The sequence below is a fragment of the Gopherus evgoodei genome, chromosome 1, assembly GCF_007399415.2.
Source record: "Gopherus evgoodei ecotype Sinaloan lineage chromosome 1, rGopEvg1_v1.p, whole genome shotgun sequence".
Classification (NCBI taxonomy): domain Eukaryota; kingdom Metazoa; phylum Chordata; order Testudines; family Testudinidae; genus Gopherus; species Gopherus evgoodei.
The window spans coordinates 135,659,788-135,681,402 of record NC_044322.1 but is presented as its reverse complement, the minus strand read 5'-3'; the positions used below and the strand labels follow the sequence as shown (position 1 = coordinate 135,681,402).

Genomic DNA, 21,615 nt, shown 5'->3' with positions numbered 1-21,615 from the left:
ATCATTCTTTCCATTACACAGTAGGGTATAGACTATCTGTTATAGACTCTTGTTCCAGTTTTGAGGCTAAATAGTAAATAACATACAACCAGTTTAATAAGTACATAATAAAATGGCCCAGTGCTGCTCCCATTAAAGTAGATGGTGGAACTCCAGTTGATTTCAGTGGAAGCAGAATAAGGGTGAGTTCTCTAGTTATCAATGTGAACATTAGAACTAACTACTTACATGATCTTATCTGCCTTTTTCAAAAATAAAGCAATTAAATGTAATTGCCATATTAATTACCAAAGTCATAGAAGTAACACAAGTGCATTTTATTACTGTCTCATCACTATAATAGCTGCATAATTTCTTCCTTCACATTGTATTTTATATATTTAAACATAGAGGAAAAATTGCTTACTGGGCATTTAGCTAGTCATTCATTCTTCAACAGACTTTTAAGGCCACATTTTAAATACTATATTGTAAAGGTAGTGAGGTTAAACTGAAATTAGCATGAAGAATATTGATGAAATATGTTCAGTTTCAAATGATGGCAATATCTCACTTAACTACAGCTCTTCTGCAGGCTCAGTTTCCATTGGGATTGAACCGAACCAATCCACTGTGTAGTTTCAGGTTAGTTTTCCTTCTTTCCACATAGGATTATTTACTCCTTCACAGCTCCTGCACAAGCAGAGAGTCATGAGTGTCATTTGGTAGCACTGAAACTGCTTTCTTCAAAAACTAAGATGGGATTCTTGTACCCTTTGTTTCCGAGCCTGATTGGACAAATGTACCAACTTTTGTGGTGTTTCCTTTCTAAGCCAGGAACACTGTGCTTTTTAGTTCAACATTTCGCTATAGCAGAATAATTTCTTTGAAGCAAAACTCATTCATTCAACCACAAGGGCTGGGAACATAGAAAAAGGGGTTTATGGCCAAACTTGCATAGGAACTGCCAGATAGGGTCAGACCAATTTTCCATCTAGCCAAGTATCCTTTCTCCTACAGTGGCCAGTACCAGATGCTTCAGAGGAAGCTGTAAAATATTAATTATCTGCAATGTTATGCATGAATAAACCTGGGGCACATCCTGCCATTTTTCCCCTTTAGTTTCTCATCATTGTTCCTTTCTCTATCAGGTTCAATTTCCACTGTTAACAAAGCTTGACTTGCATCTAAATCAGACAGTGGAATAGTAATTTCCAACCAGCTAAATACAGGCAGATATTATAGCAATAAAAAATGAAGGCTGGATCACACATTTTAAGACAACTGTTGTACACTTTCTTTTTTAAAATGTGGGTTTGATTTCTTGACTGAGTCTTTCACTCCTGGAGTTGTGAGCATGCAGATATCAAGAGAGCACTGGAAACGGCAATTTTCTATAGTTCTACCAGGTAAAAACCAGCCATTGTTTATTTGTATTTTTGCAAAGATGCTAACGATTTCCAAGGGAAGGGATATACAAGATGGAGAGTAGCCTGTTATGGAAATGTTTACTATGTTACCTGTGCTAAATGTGTTGCTTTGTGTACCCTACATTGGGGTTTAGAGGCCTCCTAGAATTCTGGGTACGATTTTCAAAATTGTTTGGGTACCTCAGTTTTTATATAACTTGAGAAACCTTAAAGGAGCCTGACTTTCACAGCTGCTGAGCACTCACTTTGTGCAAATCAATCCCCTTTATTGCATGTCAAGCTTGCTACCCAAAAATTGATGCACCCCAAGTAACCATTTTATAAAATCTAGGCCTGCCTATATTATTGGTGATAACAAGAGAGCTCTCTTGTTGCTAGATACAAAATAGAGCAGGTCAAGATAAAATCATTCCATGGGGGGCAAAAGTGAGATGAGAGATTGATAGATTTATGATTCAAAAAAGGTTCCATAAGATCAAAAAGAGGAAAATACAAACATGTGGAACATCAACCAAATATAGTACAAGGACATGCAGTGATTATTCAGTGCTGAATGGAAACAGTTGTATCACTTGGAAAATTGATGGCTATCCAATTTTGTTTTTCATATAATCTGATATATGGTGTGTTCAGTGTCTAATGTTAGAATGTGAAGACTTTTTGTGCACCTCTGCCAGCAGGAAGGGGCTCAAATATCATGCCCGTGGTTTGGGGAGATCAACTATGGCTCATGAGGAAATTCCCTCTGGAGGAGAGCAGACAGACCTTTCACTGAAGGACTGAGGCAACTCACAGTCCATGCCCGATACCTCTAATAAAGACTTCCCAGTTAAACAAGTAGGACAGGAATTAGTGTTCTGAATATTTTGAAGGTGAAACACCAACCAGGGAAATAAAACCAAACATTTTAAAATAAAAATGCTCGCAGTTCTATACACCATAATGGGGGTAAAAAGGGTATAAACTTACTTTTTTTTAATTTTTTTTTTTAGAAAAAAGCTAATACCACAGGCTATATTCCATTGAAGTCATGGTAAAACTGCCATTGATTTCAATGGTGCAGCATCAGGTGGAACTAACATTACATGACCCATCATTCAGATCACTCAGCAAATCTAACTTATCTCAGTCTATTTAGACTGTAAGCTCTTCAGAGCAGGGATTGTTTCTTATTATATGTTTGTACAGTGCCTAGTGAACACGGGGCGGGGGGGGGTGGTGCAGCTGTCTCCAAGAGCAGCCACATAGAGTATCAGGGTTGGAAGGGACCTCAGGAGGTCATCTAGTCCAATCCTCTGCTCAGAGCAGGACCAACCCCAACTAAATCATCCCAGCCAGCGTTTTGTCAAGCCTGACCTTAAAAACCTCTAAGGAAATTCCACCACCTCCCGAGGTAACCCATTCCAGTGCTTCACCACCCTCCTAGTGAAAAAGTTTTTCCTAATGTCCAACCTAAACCTCCCCCACTGCAACTTGAGACCATTACTCCTTGTTCTGTCATCTGCTACCACTGAGAATAGTCTAGATCCAACCTTTTTGGAACCTCCTTTCAGGTAGATTCATAGATTCTAGGGTCAGAAGGGACCAATGTGATCATCTAGTCCGACCTCCTGCACAAAGCAGGCCACAGAACCCTACCCATCCACTTCTATAACAAACCCCTAACCTATGTCCGAGTTATTGAAGTCTTCAAATTGTGGTTTGAAGACCTCAAGCTGCAGAGAATCCATCAGCAAGTGACCCATGCCCCACGCTGCAGGGGAAGGCGAAAAACCTCCAGGGCCTCTGCCAATCTGCCCTGGAGGAAAATTCCCTCCCGACCCCAAATATGGCAATCAGCTAAACCCTGAGCATGTGGGCAAGACGCACCAGCCAGCACTCAGAAAAGAATCCTCTGCAGTAACTCAGATCCCATCCCATCCAACATCCCATCACCAACCACTGGGCATACTTATTTGGCGATAATCAAAGATCAATTGCCAAAATTAGGCTCTCCCATCATACCATCCCTTCCATAAACTTATCAAACTTAATTTTAAAGCCAGATATGTCTTTTGCCCCCACTACTCCCCTTGGAAGGCTGTTCCAGAACTTCACTCCTCTAATGGTTAGAAACCTTCATCTAATTTAAAGTCTAAACTTCCTATTGTCCAGTTTATACCCATTCGTTCTTGTATCTACATTGGTATTAAGCTTAAATAATTCCTCTCCCTCCCTAATATTAATCCCTCTGATATATTTATAAAGAGCAAGCATATCCCCCCTCAGCCTTCTTTTGGCTAGACTAAACAAGCCAAGCTCTTTGAGTCTCCTTTCATATGACAGGTTTTCCATTCCTCGGATCATCCTAGTTATCCCGTCTCTGAACCTGTTCCAGTTTGAATTCATCCTTCTTAAACATGGGAGACCAGAACTGCACACAGTATTCCAGGTGAGGTCTCACCAGCGCCTTATATAACGGTACTAACACCTCCTTATCTTTGCTGGAAATACCTCGCCTGATGCAGCCTAAAACCGCATTAGCTTTTTTAACAGCCATATCACATTGGCGGCTCATAGTCATCCTGTGATCTACCAATACCCCAAGGTCCTTCTCCTCCTCTGTTGCTTCCAACTGATGCGTCCCCAATCTATATCAAAAGTTCTTATTATTAATCCCTAAGTGCATGACCTTGCACTTTTCACTATTAAATTTCATCCTATTATTATTACTCTAGTTTACAAGGTCATCCAGTTCTTCCTGTATGATATCCCGGTCCTTCTCCGTGTTAGCAATACCCCCCAGCTTTGTGTCATCCGTGAACTTTATTAGCACATTCCTGCTTTTTGTGCCAAGGTCAGTAATAAAAAGGTTAAATAAGATTGGTCCCAGAACCGATCCTTGAGGAACTCCACTAGTAACCTCCTTCCAGCCTGACAGTTCACCCTTCAGTACGACCCGTTGTAGTCTCCCCTTTAACCAGTTCCTTATCCACCTTTCAATTTTCATATTGATCCCCATCTTTTCCAATTTGACTAATAATTCCGCATGTGGAACCGTGTCAAATGCCTTACTGAAATCGAGGTAAATTAAGTCTACCGCATTTCCTTTGTCTAAATAATCTGTCACCTTCTCAAAGAAGGAGATCAGGTTGGTTTGGCACAATCTATCTTTAGTAAAACCATGTTGTACTTTGTCCCAATTACCATTGACCTCAATGTCCTTAACTACTTTCTCCTTCAAAATTTTTTCCAAGACCTTACATACTATAGATGTCAAACTAATAGGCCTATAGTTACTCGGATCACTCTTTCTCCCTTTCTTAAAGATAGGAACTACGTTAGCAATTCTCCACTCATACAATACAACCCCTGAGTTTACTGATTCATTAAAAATTCTCGCTAACGGGCTTGCAATTTCATGCGCCAGATCCTTTAATATTCTCTGATGAAGATTGTCCAGGCCCTCCAATTTTGTCCCATTAAGCTGTTCAAGTATGGCTTCTACCTCAGATGTAGTAATATCCACCTCCATATCCTCATTCCCTTTTGTCATCCTTCCATTACCCCTAAGCTCCCCATTAGCCTTATTAAAGACTGAGGCAAAGTACTTATTTAGATATTGGGCCATGCCTAGGTTAACCTTAACCTCCTTTCCATCCTCAGTGTGTAGAGGTCCCACTTCTTCTTTCTTCGTTTTCTTCTTATTTATATGGCTATAGAACCTTTTACTATTGGTTTTAATTCCTTTTGCAAAGTTCAATTCTACTTGGCTTTCAGCCTTTCTCACTTTATCCCTACATGTTCTGACCTCACTAAGATAGCTTTCCTTGCTAATCCCATCCTTCTTCCACTCCTTGTAGGGTTTCTGCTTTTTCTTAATCACCTCTCTGAGATGCTTGCTCATCCAGCTTGGTCTACAACTCATGCCTATGGTTTTTTTCCCCTTTCTTGGGATGCAGGCTTCCGATAGTTTCTGCAGCTGCGACTTAAAGTAGTTCCAGGCCTCTTCCGCATTTAGATCCATAAGTTCTTCAGTCCAATCCACTTCCCTAACTAATTTCCTTAATTCTTTAAAGTTAGCCCTTTTGAAATAAAAAACCCTAGTCCCAGATCTATTTTTGTTTATCCTTCCATCTAGTTTGAACTGAATCAGCTCATGATCACTCGAACCAAGGTTGTCCCCTACAACCATTTCTTCTATGAGGTCCTCACTGCTCACCAAAACCAAATCTAAAATGGCATCCCCTCTTGTCGGTTCTTCAACTACTTGGTGAAGGAATCCATCAGCTATCACATCCAGAAAAATCTGAGCTCTACTATTCTTGCTAGCACTTGTACTCCAGTCTATATCTGGGAAGTTAAAGTCTCCCATGATCACACATTTCCCATTAGTGTTTACTTCCTTAAAAACATTAAAGAGGTCTCTGTCTATATCCAAATCAGATCCCAGTGGTCTGTAGCACACCCCAAGCACTATCTCAGGGGAGGCTCTAGTAGCTTTCTTTCCCAGTGTGATTTTTGCCCAGACAGACTCTGTCTTGTCCATTCCATCACTTCTTATTTCTTTACAGTTAACCTCCTCATTGATGTACAATGCTACTCCACCACCTTCGCCTTTATTTCTATCTTTCCTAAACAGCACATAGCCTTCAAAACCTGTACTCCAGTCATGACTACTATTTCACCACGTTTCTGTTATCCCTATAATATCCGGTTTCACTTCCTGCACCAGTAGCTCTAGTTCCTCCATTTTGTTCCCTAGGCTCCTCGCATTAGTGTACAGACATCTTAATTTTTGCCATTTGGCTTCACTCACATTCTGTACCCTGTTAGGCACGGACATTCTACCACCAACATCACCTGTTAGTCTGTTATCTACACTACCCTTCCTCCTTATGCCAATTCTTCTGTCCACGGCTGTATCCCCTCTTACTTTGTTTACTTCCCTCTCAAGGTTAAATTCCGGTGTGGAGATCTCCTGAACATCTCCCAACCATCTCCCCCAAATTTCTAGTTTAAAGCTCTCTTAATCAGGTCGGCGAGCCTCCATCCTAAAAGTCTATTTCCCTCCTTGCTCAGGTGAAGTCCATCCCGAGAGAACAGTCTTCTGTCCGTAAATGCTTCCCAATGGCCGTACATCCCAAAACCCTCCTTATAGCACCACTGCCTGAGCCATCTGTTGATCGCCATAATCTTGTCACACCTTTGTTGCCCTTCTCTAGGAACCGGCAGAATCCCACTGAAGATCACCTGAGCCTCGATTTCCTTAAGCATCTTCCCCAGTCTGGCATAGTCTCCCTTGATACATTCCAGAGGGTATCTGGCCATATCATTCATTCCCACATGAAGGACAATCAAAGGATTCTTCCCCGCTCCCGCTAGTATTCTTTTCAGCCTCAGGTCCACATCCTGTATCTTAGCACCCGGCATACAGTACACCCTTCTGTTCTCCTGATCAGCTCTAGTCACAGGCCTGTCTATTCTTCTCAGTAAGGAGTCTCCAATCACGTAGACCTGCCTTTTCCTGGTGACAGTGTGCTTCTCCAATCTATCTCCCACACCCACCAGCTGTAAGTCCTCTCGATTCCTATTCCCCCTTGCAATCCTCCTGGGGGTCATATTTGGTGTTGCCTCCATTGACTCCTCCCCTCCTCTTGCAGGACTATCAGTTTTTCTCTTTTTCCTTGCCCTCTCTCCTTCAGCGACCACCTACTGTGCCCCTTCTTCATTTTCCAACTCTGCAAACCTGTTCCTGAGTTCTATTTGTCCTTCACTGGCCCGTCTTTTCCTCTGCTTCGTTCTCTTAGTCACATGCTTCCACCATCCACTTTCCTCCCCCAGCAGTCTCTCCTCAGAATTCTTTGGTCCTGCTTCCATCCGCACATCTGAGCTTATCCCTTCAGCCCCCTCGTGTCTGTGCTCCATCGTCTGCTCAACCCCCCTTCTGAACTCAACCAGAGTTTCCACCTGCATCTCCAGTCCTCGGATCTTCTCTTCCATCAGCTCTATCAGGCAGCACTTCATGCAGACAAAGCTCTTTTCAGGCGCCCCCTCCAGGATCATGTACATGCCGCAGCTTCCACATCCAGTCATCCTCATTGTGTCTTTCACTGCTGCCTCTGTATCAGTCATGGCCTTCACACCTGACACCTGGTAGTCAACCCAACACAAGCCCCCAGCAGGCACCAGACCACCACCCTATCCCTTGACTTGCTTGTCGGTTCCTTTGTCTTAGCCTCCCCTGCAACCTCCCCCTGGAAACTCCCACTGAAATTCCCCTGTTTACAGCTCTGTTTGTTGGCTCCTGTGCCGCTGCCTGACTGGCTGGCTACTTATATAGGACCCCTAATCAGGTAAGCCCCGCCCCCTAATCAGGGCTCCGCTGCTCTCCCAGCATACTGCCCCTAGTAGCCTCCACACACACACACACTACACAATACAATCCACAATCTACAAACTACACACTACATAATACAATCTACAAGAACCTGCTCCTCCAACAGAACTCCCACTGAAACTCCCCTGTGTACAGCTCTGTTTGCTGGCTCCTGTGCTGCTGCAGCTGTGGCTTGGGACCCCAAGGTGCCAGTGGCATACAAATATGTAGCACTCCATTGAAGTATTATAAACTGCTTCTCTTCGTGTGGCAGGGAAGGTATGACCTCAAATTTGCTGTCTTGTTTATAATCACTGTTTCTGTTTGCTGTAGTGTGGAAGTCTCTCTGAAGGCAAAGGCACACCATGTACAGTATCAAAATACCAGCCATCTAGAAGCAGGCACCCACCATTCACCATCTTCCATAGCCCTCAAATCTTGGCAAAAGTATTGAAATCATTTTCCATTTTGAATGGGTGGGCATTTCACATCCCCCATAGATCAAAGTGGAGAGGAGGAAGGATTCCTGCTCAGTCAGATGACTGAGTATCATTGCCGCAGTTTTGCTCCAGAAAACATCAGGGCTGTTTAAACACGAACTGCTTTAAAATTACCCACCAATGGCAGGCAGCTGCATCAGAAGATGCACAATGGATTTGTTACTAAAAGAGCCATAAATCATGTTTTGCTTTGCTTGCTGGCTAGAAGTTAATTAAAAAACTATTTACATGGAAAATAACTTATGTGGAAAACAGAAACTGAATTTTCATGCAACAAAACAAGTCAGTTTTAACTGCACCTTGGGCCCATAGTGGAAAGTTCCCTTTTGTTTCTTTATGGGGCTTCCAACGTAAAATGCCCCCAAACTCTAGTGAACCACCTTGTATATGCAGCTTGACCCAAAAAACTTGTGTTAGAGCTCAATCAAACTCTTGTGTCTAGATGCTCTATTTATGTGAATACATTTCTGGAGTTGTTCCTGGCAAATGAGCGCACGGTGTGAAGCGGTATAAACTCAAGATGAGCTGTGATGGTATTTGAGTAAATCAAGCCAGAGATGGTTGCCTTCCTCTTTGGGTAGGAGGCTTCTTTCTCACTGACATTAGTGCTTTACCCCAAAACAATGGTGGTTAGTCACAGCAGGGCCTGCAGGCTCCCTTCCAACAGGCTGAGGGCATGTCTACAGTACAGGCACCTCAGCAGTGCAGCTGCAGCACTGAAGCTGTGCCGCCATAGTATAGATGGGTTTTTTTCTGTTGCTGTAAGTAATCCACCTCCCTGAGCAGTAGTAGCTAGGTGGATGAAAGAATTCTTCAGTCGAACTAGCTGTGTCTACCCTGGAGGTTAGTTTGGTTTAACTATGGGCCTCAAGGGTGTGATTTTTTTTGGGTGGGGGGGGAGAGGGGGTGACATACCTAGGTAGATCTAAAGTGTAGACCAGATCTGAGACAGGTAATACTACCTTGTGCAAAAACTGGAGATAGCATTATCACTAATAAATCTGGTCAGACTAAATCAAAAAATAATCTGCTGTGGGACAAGCAAACCAATTTTAAGAGCATAATTTTCTTTCTAGCTTTAGGTTAACCTACAGTCAGGCCTGAAGAAAACCCCAGACCTGAGCAAGCCTGACCTCTGGGAAAGTGTGGGCATGAATCAGATTTTTGTAACTGAAGCCCATCTATCCTAGAAATGGCTGCAAGCATTTTATAGTGAAAGTCATTTAAATCCTAGAAAGCCCACTGCAACTGAGAGTCTCCAGAAAGGCTTTTCTTTGGGCATTGTTTCCATTGCAGGCCATCAATGGTGATTTTAAACACCATATCAATTAGACCTGCTTTGAACGGAATTATATAATCAAAGGAAACATGGTCTAGTCTTTCTGGACTTCAGTTCCCAATCTGTAAAATAGGGATAATAATGCTGACCTATCTCACAAGGGTATTATGAGGGCAAAAATGCATTAAAGACCATGAGTTCAAGACCATATAAGGTATGTCTACATATCTAAGAAAAATCCATGGCTCACCTGTGCCAGCCAACTCTGGCTCACAGTACTAGGGCTGTGAGGCTGTTTCATTGTTGTGTAGATTTCTAGGCTCAGCTAGAATCTGGGCTCTCGGACACTGCGCGGTGGAAGTGTCCCAGAGCTCGGGTTCCAGCCGTAACCCAGAAGTCTACACAGCAATGAAACAGCCCCCCAGCCTGCTCTCCATGAGCCCAAGTCATCTGGCACGGGCCAGCTGCAGGTTTTTGGTTGCTCTGTAGACATATCCAAAGATACTTTAGATAGGTAATGCTTAAAAAGATGATGACAACTAGTGGTCTTCCTTTACCATGTTGCCAACATTGCTAATACCAGTGTTAGCAATATGTTAGCAATAGTGCCCTTGTGTAGACTCCCGGAATTAGAACACAGCAACCTTTCTGCTAGATAATCCAAATTAGGTTAGATTAGGCCTAGTCCTGCATGGAACTAAGAGTGACCATCACAAACTCAATCTTTGTATTACCAGCCTGCAAAGTCTTAAGGAATCTAGTGCTGTCAGTGGTGCTAGAATCCCCACGGGAAGGTGGGGCCATGGCCTCCTCTTCTCTTCTACTCTGGCTGGCAGACATGAGCCAGTTTTGTGGAAATCCATGCTGAACCCTATGACAGAATGCTTCATGGACAAAGAAAGCCACAGTTCAACTTAAGCGTCACTGCTTCCCCAGAGCTTTCAGCTGCACTGTGGCTTTCTCAGTCCATAAAATATTATGCTCTAAGAGTAGTTTAAACACTAGATCGAGCTAGATTAGATTCAGTGGAAGGCTGGATTAGACTCAATATGAACACTTCGTAAAGCCTGGATAAGATTCAGGAAAAGTGAACTAATCACGGTGGGGGGTGGAGAATGTGGAAAGCTGCAATGACAGTTTTATCTGACTCTGAGGGTGTCTAGATGTGGGAGGTAACACCTGGTACACTCATGGACTGTCATCTGTGGCTGATTCTTGGAATGGTCTTGATAGGTTCTGGAGAGAATTGTGTCCCAGCCTTCCATGGTATCAGATGGGAGACATTTACTGCAGTGAGACTCCTCTGAGGACAGGAGGGAAGTAAAGGAGGGAGAAACTGTATGCGGGGAGGGTGGTTGAATACCTTGGAAGGCCCTCAAAATAATTTCAGTAATAAATGTTATCACATCTACATATTTACCCTTGTTTTGTCTGTGGGTCTCTAGCAATTTTAACCTATGAAGCATTTGTTTCCATCATAGCTGTTATACTTTGGGTTGTTTGATTTATTTTTCCATGGGGATGAAATCATGTTGCATGCATTTTATTCATGATGAGCATGGAGAAGGCAAATGCCCAATGAATAAAAATAGGCTGACTTGCAGAATGTACTTTTTAGGATAGATTGGGCCAGACCAGTCATGTTTATACTAGTGATTATTTTTATCTAATTACCAACAGATGCTTGTATCAAATGAGGTAGGAAGTATTTCTGAGCATAAGAAATGGCCATTGCAGAACACATGGGAATTTCCAGTGTTCAAGAGATCAGGAACAGGGTAAAGGAGTGGATGAGTTGATGGGGTGTAGGTTCTAGATATTGTTTACAGTACTTGTTTGTGCCTATTTTCTATTGTATGTCTTCATCAGAGATATCCTGAGTATTTTTGGACATTTAAACCCACAAAACTGAAAATAGACTTGATTCAAACAACCTAGAAATGTTGTGACCTTTCCAATTGTATCTTACAGTAAAAAAGACCAAAAATGGGGATTTCAGATATTAACAGGATGCTTGCAGCAATCCAGGAATTGGGGAAGTACTGATATATTACTTCACCACTCTTCCACTTTCTTTGATCAGCAGCCAGTTTTCTCTGCATTACAGATATAAGATGAAGAAGGCAGGGGGAGGGGAGAAAAAAATAGGCTAAACGAATAGGACAAGCATATTTGAAAAAGAGATGTACATTCCAATGTAAGGAATACATTTACAATACCTTAAATTCAAGTCCATTCTCTAGAGATGTATTACTTTACTATGGGTGACATTACAACATATCCTAATTCAATAAAATATTACTTTAAACATGTGTGGTGGAGTGACAAACATAGTCAAAACTAAATGGGGCTACAGTAGAGAATTTCTGGTAAACATTGGCCTGCCTCAGAGGTCAGTGTTGAGCCCCTTTTAGTTTGCAGCTGTGGATGGATAGGTGATGAGTGAGACTATACGAAGGGATTTGCCTTGGAAGATGCTGTTTGCAGATGATTTAGAGATGTGTGGAAGAATGCGAGATCCAACAAGCCAACTTTGAATAGCGGCAATGTAGTTGTGAGCCGGCTAGCCTGAGGGCACATGTTAGTAACACTGAGGTTATGATATCTAAGGGAGGAGCACTCACCATAAAGGATATTACAGGCAGACAGCTTAGAACAGTGAAACAATTTAAATACCGAGAATCAATGGCGACTGATGATGGTGAAGCCCAGCATCTTACTAAAGCTGCATAGTGCAAATGGTGGCAGCTGACCCCAGTTCTCTGTAAACAAAATATGCCAATAAAGTTAAAAGATAGTGTATAAAACTGCAATTTGACCCATCTTAATGTACGGAACAGAAACTTGGCTTGCCACAAAAAAGGAAATGAAGATGTTGAGATGTTCAAATAATTGGCACTTCATGATAGAAAATGAAACAAGATTGAAAGGGGATTCATGCAGTTTGCTCCAACTGAAGACAGGTTCAGGGGTGGCAGGTTTGTATAATTTCTGGTGGTGCCCAGAACGGGTCCAAGTCTCACCCTTCCCTCCCCCCACACCTGCCTGGGAGGGAGTTTGGGGTGCAGGCTCTGGGAGGAAGTTTGGGTGCAGGAGGGGTGTGGGCTCTGGGACAGAGTTTGGGTGCTGGGTGCAGGCTCTGGGCTGGGGTAGGGGGTTGAGGTGCAGGAGGGGGTGGGGTGTGGGGCTGGACCAGGGATGAGGCGTTTGGGATGCAGCAGGCAGGCTGTCCTGGGGCAGGGGCCAGAGAGGAGGTCTCCCCCCTAGTCCTCTCCCCACCAGCAGCAGTGAGCTCCAGGGGAGCAGGGACCTCCTCCCCAGCATGACACTCACCCAAGCCCCCCCAGGTTGCTCTTCAGGAGATCCTGCCAGGATAAGCTCCCTCCCCCCCTGGAGTTGACTCGGAGTCATCTGCTGGGGAGAGGGGTCTGCCATTCACCTCCTCAGGTGCAGCAGCTGCCTCAGCCTGCCCCGGTGCCGCTCCCTTGTAGCAGGCAGCAGCAACGGCCAGCGAAGGAGTGCAGTGCGGAGCTGCAGGGGGCAGCTGTCCACTGCCCAGGGCAGATACTGACCCTTGGGGGAGGCATGCGGGGCAGCAAGGGGGGGCTGGAGGGAGAGACCCAGACCTGAACAATGGTGGAGCCGGGCACCCCGAGCCCTGAATTTGCTGGAGCCTGGGCACCACAGGCCCATATAACTCACCGCCCCTGGACAGGTTGAGGGAGGCCAGGCTATGTTGGTGTGGGCATAACCAGTGGAGATTGGACAGCTGTGTCAGTACAATGACTCTTGCGATGACTGTGGATGGAAGATGACCAACGACTCAGCACGTGGACTGGATACCAGTGAACCTCAGAAAGACCAATCTGCATGACAGCCTGGCATACGATCATGAGTTCTGGAAGAAGGCTGAATAGGAAAGTTGCAAGAAAGAAAAAGATTAAATACCTTCCTAGTTTAAGTAATTAAAAAAAAAAAAGAATAAAATTCAGTCCTAAGTGTCATTCATTCAGACCTTCCACAACAAAGTAAAAACAACAGAAATTTGTCCTTGTTTTTTTGTATATCTCTGGTCCAGTCATAGAGGTTTGAATCTGGTACTAGAGGTAAAAGATAGGGCTTGGGCTCCTAAATCATTCAGCTTGTGTTTGCTTTTGCCACAGTTGCCCCAGCAAAGCAGAATACTAGGCATGTTCTCAGTAAATGATCTTGAAGACACACACACACAATTATACTTATTGCTCTTCCTTGCACAAGGGTTGCATTTTAGCTGTTCTAACATAATGAAGCTTGTTTTAGTTTAAGGTTGTAAAAGAATTGGGAGTAATTTAAGTGACTGTATTGTATGTCTCGTTATGTAGACTATTTTATCATCTTTCTTAACAGTTAACCATATTATCACTTCCTCTTTTGTCTTCCTTCCATACTTTATGGCACCACAGTGCAGTGTTTCAGCATGAGTTAAAGATTTAATATTTTCTTCTGTTTTCCATCCCCACAAACTAAAGTGTTTGGCATATTCAGATCATATCGCATTCATGGGAAATATTTTACTGCTAGGTTCCCTTCAAATAGGCAGTGAGTATCCTGAGACTGCTGCTGCTTATACCACCCACGCACAGTCATGTCACTATTACCTTGTCTTCTCCCATTTGTTTTTCTCCACCTGCTGTCTCATCGCAGACTGTAAGCTCTTTGTCACAAGTCTGTCTTTTTTCAAAGAGTGTACAGCCCTTAGTACATGGGGACTTTTACTCTGAGGTTGCGTTATTCAATGTTTTAGATCATTATGCAATAATTGAGTGTTTAATAGCATGACCTCTTTTAATTACTTTGTCACAATACAAATACTAAATAATTACAATAATAAATTTTGCAACTATTGCATTCAGCTTTGAGCAGGGCCATGCAGAAGTTCTTGGAGGGCCGGGGCAAAGTTTGTCATGACAAAGGGGCAGCTGGGCCAAACTTGAGTGACTCTGCAACTCCATGTGCCAGGCTGCAACACCACTCAATTCAGGAGCCCTCTCAAATTAGGGTCTGGGGCGGCCTGAGCCTTTTGCCCTCTCTCCCCACAGGTGGTCCTGGGTTTGAGCATCTCATAATGGAGAGAATTCTGCAAAGAATAACAAACGGGACTAAGGGACTGGTATCACTGACATGGGAGGAAAGATTAAAAAGCACAAAATTATGTACAGTTGACTAAACAGTGACTGAGGGGAGCTCTCGTAATTGTCTACAAGTATTTGAAGAGTGTAAACTCAGCGGAGAGAGTGAAACTATTCAGAGAGTGTCAGTCACCGATGATTTGGGATGGCAGTGCCACAATACAGGATGGCTGCCAAAGCTACTTCTCCAGTGGTGTGTATCCACTCAGTCACCCAGAAATCTCCTCTCTGGGTCCACTACTCTGTTGTGCAGCTAACACTGCTGTGCCAATACAAAGAGTATGGGATTAATATTTATTTACCTACTTACCACTGCACACTTTTCCTCCAGTCAAGAGTCTGAAAGTACCATATATTGTTCTCCTATTGTCTTTAGCCATTTCCGTACTGTGTCAGCTCATTTACATAACATTCTCCTGCTCCTGAGCACCTCAAATTGTTTTGATGAGTGCTTTTCTATTTGGTTTTGGTTTCATTATTTTCCCTATTTCTGAACTAGGTAATCTCAGCCCAGGGCAAAGGCAGCCAACAGCCCTGTTAAATTAAAAGCAATGAGCACATTATAAAAGGAGTTTCTTCTATTTCATCTGTACAATCCTCAGATTGCTGCCTGGTGCATGGACTCTCATTTGAAAAAGAACAAGGAAGAAATCATCATGATAGGCAATGGGATAACTTACCACTTGGAGGGATCTTTTGTGCCTTTGGAAATTTGGTCATGTCAAAAAATACAACATTTTGAGCACAGGGGGCAGGGGGTGGGGACTGGGGGAATGAGCTCTTTCCGCTAAAACCTACCAGTCACGTCGACATTCCTCTGCATTATAATTTCAGCTGAAATGATTGAAGCTGAAAGATTGTTATGCTTTTCTTTGGCAGTTCCTTGGTGTATTTGCTGGGAGGTGACCTAAATGTTTTTCAGAGGTTTAGCTCAGCCTTCACTCCCCATGCTCTTGACAGTCGAGGAAACTGTAAAGAAAAGATAGGAGTCACAAAGAGATTTATGGTCTCTGCTAAGAATCTGTGCATTGTGTTGGAGCTGAGCAACTTGATCGGTCTATGCAGGATAACCTTGATTCTTCCAATCATCATAATTTGTGTTTGAAAAGACCTGTTAGGCAACTAGTGGATTCTCTGTCACTTGAAGTCTTTTAATCAAGATTTGAGGACTTCAGTAACTCAGCCAGAGGTTATGGGGCTGTTGCAGGAGTGGGTGGGTGAGGTGCTGTGATGTGCAGGAGGTCAGACTAGATGATCATAACGGTCCCTTCTGGCCTTATCTAGGAGTATGAGCTAGACGCTCTCCCCCAGCACAAGTCTTCCTTGTAATATATTTCCTATTATTTTTGCCTAGTTTAAATGCCCCAATGATGGAGAGACTTCCACCAGAGCTATTGGAAAACTATTCCCAGTATTATAGAATGCCCTGTTGGGAAGATCTTTTTAATATGAAACCTTAAATTTTCTTTTGTTAACTTTTGTCCCAGTGTCTCCCCTGACTTGTACCACGCTAAGTAATTTCTCTTTTAGGGCCAGATGCTGAGCCTTTATTCACACTTAGAATCATCTTACTTCAGGACTAATCCCATTGGCTTCAAAGAGGCCATTTGTGGAGCAAGACCTTACCCGTGTTGAATAATATATCAGAATCTGGCCCTGAACGTTTCCATCCTTCAAGTAGTTGCAGATGCCTTTTTTGAGTCATTGCTTAGCCAAGAAGCACCTATTTAGTTTCTCCTATCTCTTCTAATAAGTCACTCCCTCTTGTTCATTAATCACTGTTAATTACCCTCCTCAATACATGCCGTGAATGCAGCAAAAAAGCATTTTGTGAATAAAACACAGATTCACTCCACCAGTATCCTAGACCACCTTCACTTGATTGCGTTAACAGTTGAATAAGCAAGGTTTTGCTCACAAAAGTGTTCATAAAAAGCAAAATCTTGGTGAATTCTGGTGTACATAAATATCCTTGAGAACAATCACACTGAAAATGCTATAATGGCAATTACAGAAAAGTGGTCTTATTATTTGCACAGTAGATTTGTCTAACAGATAAGAATATTCGTGGCTAATTAGGTCACCTAATCAGGGAATGAAAATGTCATATAATTTAGCTGATCAGTCATGCAGCATGAACAGTGACTATTCGTAATCCCTGTGTTATCGGAATCAAATTTGTTCTGAGATCGACTGCATACAGAAAAAGAATAGACACCTCTACCTCAATATAATGCTGTCCTCGGGAGCCAAAAAATCTTCCTGTGTTATAGGTGAAACTGCATTATATTGAACTTGCTTTGATCCTCTGGAGTGCACAGCCCTGCCCCGCTCCGCCCCCCCGCGAGCACTGCTTTACTGTGTTATATCTGAATTCGTGTTATATCAGGTCACGTTATATCGAGGTAGAAGTGTATTAATCAGATGTTGAATTATCCATTATAATTAAGTCATATATAGTTTTCAATCCTTTTCTGCAAATCTGTAATCAGTTCTGGGCACCTTAACACTGGGACGATGTAGAAAAGTCAGAGAAAATTCTGCCACTTCCCGGCTCAATCTTGTGATGCCTCAATAGATGCAACCCAAAACTGCACTATGCTTCTGTTTTTCCCCTGCCATTTTGAAGAGCAAACTCATATCCAATTTTCAGTCCACTGACACCCTAGGCCTCTGCATTACTGTTTCCATGGTTTTCTAGGGTCGCTACAACACTAGAACCTAACTTGGGTGTCTTGGGCCATAAAGGTTTGTTGCCTACTGGCAGTAAAAGTCATGGGGTAGAGGGGAATATTCCAAAAGCCGAGCATCCTTTTAGGATACATCTACCCTGTATCTGGGAGAATATTTCCCAGGGCAGGTAGCCAGGCACAAGCTAGCTCTGCTTGAGCTAGCGCACTAATAGTAGCAGTGTAGCTGGGGCAGCAAGATGGGCAGCAGCTCCGGGTAGCCACCTGTGTACACACCAGGTGTCTCAGTGGGTTTGTATTCAGGCAATAAGCCTGAGCGGCTGCCTATGCTACCCCTGGCTACACTGCTCTTTTTAGCATGCTAGCTCAAGCAGGATCCCAGCTACTGTGCAGATGTACCCTTAAAGTGCAGCTAGAAGGTTACATTTCTGTCTGAAAAAAGAACGAGGAGTCCTTGTGGCACCATAGAGACTAACAAATGTATTTGAGCATAAGCTTTCAGGGGCTACAGCCCACTTCATCAGATGCACAGAGTGGCTGGGAAGGGAATGTGAAAACGGGCAGAGGCTAATGACCTACGTAGTTAAGAAAGGATTTTTCACAGACCCATCTAGAGGGAAGCATGGTGGTTCATCCCCTCCTAGTGCCTCCTTGGCCCTCTCTCTCCCTCCCTGAGCACTGCAAAAGGCAGTCAAGGGGGTGCAGTAATAGCGTTTATTGGACCAGTTTGGTCTAATAAACGCTATTATTGTGCTCAGGGAGGGAGAGAGCTGGCCCAGCAGGCACTAGGAGGGGATGAGCCACCATGCTTCCCTCTGGGTGGGTCTGTGAAAAATCCTATTATCTCATTCACCATGTCTTTCTAATATCCTGGGACCAACAGGACTACAACCACACTGCAAAAGAGGCAGTTCCTGGTCAGGCATTTTGCCAGTTAGCTGTGGTGCTGCACTGTGTGACCCTGCCAATGGAGGAAATAAATTCTGGAGCAGTAGCTGATGCTGCTCTGAGCAGCATTAACTAATCCCAGGTTTTTATGTGGGCTTCAATATGCAAAGGAAAGGGAACAGACCATGTAGATTTGCTGTTATTTGGCTCCTTTCCAGCTCCTTCTCTCCTGTGTAGCCTGTCAGCTGCCCAGATATTCTGCAGAGGCAGGGAAATATCTCACGTAATTGTCCATCACTGCCACATGGTCCCTTCATGACATTTTGTGTGTCCAGTTTGGCTTCCCTCCATATGCTCATGACTGCGCAGCCTAGAAGCCCTTTCAGTAATATTCATGTAGGACACTACATTTGGAATCACGGCACTTTCTTTGTTGAAAAAGAACATCTTTCACACAATGGAACAGACATTCCAAGGGACGGAATAGTTGCTATATTTGTGAAAACCCCCTCCCCACAATATTTGTTAAAATGCTCATTTAAAAACACATGCAAAACCTTTCCATTGGAGTCAAAAGTTCATATCTGCAATTCATTGATATATGCCATAGAAGTTGTTGTAAAGTTTATAAGTGCCATTTGTTATCACATAGTTACCTTAGATCTCCCTATGAAAAGTCTTCTTTCAAACTGCTGTGGTTATTATTAGCAAATGTTGACTGTTCAGTGGCTATCACTAGGCTCTGCAAATATTCCTCCAGGAAGAGCCTGGATTGGAGAGGGTAGAATAGCACTTTTTCATGAGTTCACAAAAGAAATTACAGTAATTTTATTACAAAGAAAATAAGTCTATACAACAGTGATGCTGAGAAATATTATTATGGAATTGTAACCTACTTCACATATATGGTTTGTGTGTGCAATAAAGGTTCTGATTTTTTAACAGGTTGTCACTGCATATGTTAACAGAAATAAGATGATACAAAACAAAACATAAACAGGCAAAGCATGCAGAGCTAATTCTGCTGTTTCCATACAATTGCAAATGTGACGCACTAACAGCAATCTGGACTGGCATGTACTACGGGGGGGAGGAGATTAGATTGTTGTCATAAAACTGGCAGCTCTTTTTAAAAGGCTATGCCCACATTAGCACTTCATGGCTGAAAGGTTGAATTTTTGATGCAATTCTGTCCCACTAAGTCCATTTAACCTTCACAAGCAGTGAAGCAGGAACCCCTGCTCCCTCAGCACCCCCTCTCATGCACACAACAGCTGTAGGAAACAAACCACGTTTGTATGCACCCAGATTGATATAAATGAGCACACATTTGCTAATGAAACTTGGAGTTACCTCGGTATGTAGCAATAATCCTCAGACCGAGCTCCCCTCCTCCATCATGCACATTGTTTGAATGCTCAGTTTTGCTCAAAAGAGTGCTCTTGGGCAAGAATGTCCATTTATAGCTAACGTATTGCAAATGGAATGGGCTGATTGCTTAACTCTGCAGTCCAAATTAAATAAGTGGGCTGCTGTTTTTAGCTATGCAAAATGAGTGCAAGTGTGAGGCCTCTTGGTTTTCTTTTTACTCTCCTCAATTCCTCTCTAATTCCGGTCTCTTATTGCATCTCCACCAAGCTGGAAATCATTCGTGAAGCTTGTTCACTCCATTCCCTCATGGGATACCAGCAAGGATCAGACAAAATTGCCTTTTGCTTTATAAAACGGGGACTAGCTCTGCTATGGGATGGCTGGGAAGTGCTTGTCAGGTCCTTTTCATTATCAAATGGCACCCAGCTGGAAGTCTGGAATTCAGAGACGCTGGGGAAGAACCACGTGTGCATGAATTGTTAAAACTGTCTACTTGCTGGGAAAAAATGATCCTGCAACAATTCAATAGCTTTGCCTCTCACTGGAAGAAAAGGTAATCCCAGCCGTTGCTAAAAGCAGAAGAGAAACCAAACTCCTCCATGCACTGTCTGTTCAGAATCTGATTATGGCTACTGCTGCTGCTGCCTTCTTGAGCTTTTTGTGTTTGCTGCAAAATAATTTGCATGTGCAATATTTAAAAAAAGATCAATATACATAATGAGAGATGAGCAGAGATCTGAAATTCTCATTTGGCTAGAAACTGACCTTAAATTGCCACTAATTCCTTGTGAAGTAAGTAATCAAACAGCTCTAGCAGCCTTGGGATTTAGTTTAAACACACACGGAATGAAAGCATACTGCTAATCCATTTTAAAGTAATAGTTTTAAATGATGTGCAGTTGGCCACAAGTCAATATTAATCTAAAATATTGAGTCTGTTAACTCTGAGGCGAAGGCCAATGCGTAGGATCTAGGGTAACCAGACAGCAGGTGTAAAAAAAATTGGGAAGGGGGTAGGGGCAAATAGTTGCCTATATAAGAAAATGCCCCCAAATCAGGACTGTCCCTATAAAATCGGGAATCTGGTCACCCTAGTAGGATCCATTCAGGACAATTTTCAGAGGGGATGCCTCTTCATGAAAGAATATATCTGTGTTATTGGATTCTGACTGGTAGGGGTTCACAGCCAGAGACCATGACAACAGTTCAAACTACTACCTTCTCAAATCCAAACTAGTGAATGAATTGGAGGAGTCTTCTGCTTATCTGACTCCCAGGCAAACATGCTTAGCTATCCTTGTCATCTGTGACAGCCACAGACAAATCCTGTGTCCGATTTCAGTCTTCCCCTGATATGGAGCCCCAGTGCTTACCTGTTACTTGGTCTAGAAACATTTTAATTGCTGTGAAATTGGCCTAATTATGTTCCATGGTTTGCAAACAAAGAAAGGAAGTGAAGTAACAATATCTGTGGAGTCCTCCTTTTAGGCACTGTCTGCACTTAACATTTAGATCAACTTAGCCATGTTGCTCAGCAGTTTGAAAAGTTCACACTCCGGAGCGCAGTAGTTCAGCCAGCCTAACCCCTGGTGTAGACACGATTACGTCAACGGAAGAATTCTTCCGTCAACCGAGGGCTACCACTGCTTCTGGAAGCTGATTACCCACATAGGTGGAAAAACCGCTTTTGTCAAAGTAGGAAACATCTACACGATGGCATTACAGCAGCAGAGTTGCAGCACTGCAGCTGTGCCATTGTAGCACCCGTAGTCTAGACATACCCTTATGCTCTTTCTCTTCCTTTATTTCTCACCCTGACCTACCTCAAAAAGCAAATCTTTTTGTTTAGTCTAGATTAACAAAAATAGCTAAGGCTTAGAAGCCTGGTGTTCATCTAACTCCCATTTCTTAAGAGGTTTGCACACAATGCACTGAGGTTTGAACTATTGTCC

At 43.1% G+C, this 21,615-nt stretch overlaps 1 long non-coding RNA gene across 1 annotated transcript; it reads right to left on the bottom strand.

Annotated features, from left to right (window-relative positions):
• Positions 1-407: 407 nt before the first annotated feature.
• Positions 408-19,712, bottom strand: LOC115646305. Its single transcript, XR_003998989.1, has 6 exons — positions 19,646-19,712; positions 18,949-19,059; positions 15,513-15,683; positions 13,249-13,455; positions 12,171-12,308; positions 408-672 (listed from the first exon to the last, which is right to left on the bottom strand). It is a non-coding gene; the product is annotated as an uncharacterized LOC115646305 (long non-coding RNA).
• Between the last annotated feature and the right edge of the window lie 1,903 nt (positions 19,713-21,615).